We start from the raw sequence: 1,997 nt of genomic DNA, 5'->3' as shown, positions 1-1,997 counted from the left end.
TTTCACAACAGTGAAAAATAGTGAGAGGTTTCTACATACCCTGCCATTCTGAGAAAAGGCTGAAAGAGTGTTATGTGGGCTAAACAGGAGTCACAAATATATTCATATTTTAATCTCTGGAATCTAAATGTTACCTCAAGAGAAGAAAAAGGGACTTTGGAGATGTCATTAAATTAAGAACCTCAAGATGAGGAGATTGAGCTCCTAGCGGCGGCCGCCGCCGGCCCCACCCATCCTGGCCGAGGAGGCTGCGGCCATGGCCGAGACAGATGAGCGGAGCCTGGACAACTTCTTTGCCAAGAGGGATAAGAAGAAGAAGAAGGAGCGGAGCAGTCGGGCGGCGAGCGCCGCAGGCGCGGCAGGCAACACGGGCGGGAGCAGCGGAACGGTGGGCGGCGGGCGGGGCGCGGGGACCAGTCAGGGCGACGGCGGGACGGCAGGCACAGGGTCTCGGCCGGGCGATGGAGGGACCGCAGGCACGGGGGCCACAGGCCCCGGGGCCACCACCAAGGCCGTGACGAAGGATGAAGATGAATGGAAAGAATTTGAGCACAAAGAGGTTGATTACAGCGGACTCAGAGTTCAGGCAATGCAGATAATTGAAAAAGAAGAAGATGACAATGAAAAGAGAGAATATCCAGGTGATAACTGGGAAGAAGGAGGAGGTGGTGGAGGTATAGAAAAATCTTCAGGTCCCTGTAATAAAACAGCTCTGGTACAAGCACCTCCTGCTCCAGTAGTTGTTACAGGAACCCCAGAACCAGCAATGACTAGTGGTGTGTATAGGCCTCCTGGGGCCAGGCTAACCTCAACAAGGAAAACACCACAAGGACCACCAGAAATATACAGCGACACACAGTTCCCATCTCTGCAGTCCACTGCCAAGCATGTAGAAATCCGAAAGGATAAAGAAATGGAGAAGAACTTTGAAGTAGTAAGACACAAAAATAGAGATACTGAGCCTTCGTAAGGGTTGACTACCTCAGATTTGCTGCACTCATTGTGGACTTCATGTGGATCACAACTTCTGGATAAGAAGGTTACAGCTATTAAGGTGTCGATATGAACCTTGAAACCAACTCTACTGGATTCCTATCAGAAATCCTGCAGAAAGTCAGCCATCTGGGTTCTGATCTGCTGTAAAAGATGAAGATTTAAGTGACCTTAATTAACCTGTCCTGTCCCACACCCTAAGGAATACTCTGTAGTAGGCTGTGGCTATATTATACTTCCTGGAACATGCCGCTCAAAAGAACTGTGTTCAGATCATCTATGTAGGGCTGTGAATTATAATTTAAGTTTTTAGTTATAGTCTGAGGTAAACTACAAATTGAGGTAAACTACAAATTGGGTCCATCAAGTGGGAAAAGGGGTGGGGGAGGGAATAATCTTGTTTCTCTTAATCATTTTTTATTTGGATAGTGCTTTTTCTGTGTTCCACATTAAGGCCTTTTTTGCTTTGACTTGGAATAAGTTCTTTGACAGCATATTGCTTGGTTAGGTAAGTAACCTGAAATATGCATTAGAATTGTGAAATGTCTCCTGAATTTGCCAATCCCTGGAGTGGAACCAAATAGCCTTTGACATAAGGGGCAGCAAATGCTGGACACTCTACTTCAGGTGCTGCTAAAGCCTCCAATCAGGTCTAAATTTACAGTACACTGCTGTGGAGATAGCGGTTTCTACTCAAACTAAGGGATTCAAGCAATGTGAGCAAAACCACTCACAATCCATTTAAGTGTCCTGGATCTTGTATGGGTGTTAATAAATGAGTTCCTTACATACCTGTGTCCAAATTTTTAAGGTATTAAAACATTCTAAAGATACAGTGATTGTTCCCACTAGCTCTGTTACCAGTCTTTTAGAGTGTCTCTAATAGTGTTCATTTGAAAAGGCAAGTCAAAAGACAGTGATATAGCCCTGCTGTTTTTAATAATTACAGCTTAAGCTATCCACTAGTACTTAGTCCTTAAAAGGGACTTGTGAAAGTGCCCAGG

General features: G+C 45.4%; 1 pseudogene; it reads left to right on the top strand.

Annotated features, from left to right (window-relative positions):
• The first annotated feature begins 256 nt into the window (after window positions 1-256).
• On the top strand, window positions 257-1,326 carry LOC143640182 (protein CDV3 pseudogene; annotated as a pseudogene).
• The last annotated feature ends 671 nt before the right edge of the window (window positions 1,327-1,997 follow it).

The sequence above is a fragment of the Callospermophilus lateralis genome, unplaced genomic scaffold (genome assembly GCF_048772815.1).
Source record: "Callospermophilus lateralis isolate mCalLat2 unplaced genomic scaffold, mCalLat2.hap1 Scaffold_130, whole genome shotgun sequence".
NCBI lineage: Eukaryota > Metazoa > Chordata > Mammalia > Rodentia > Sciuridae > Callospermophilus > Callospermophilus lateralis.
This window is presented reverse-complemented; position numbering and strand designations above follow the sequence as displayed.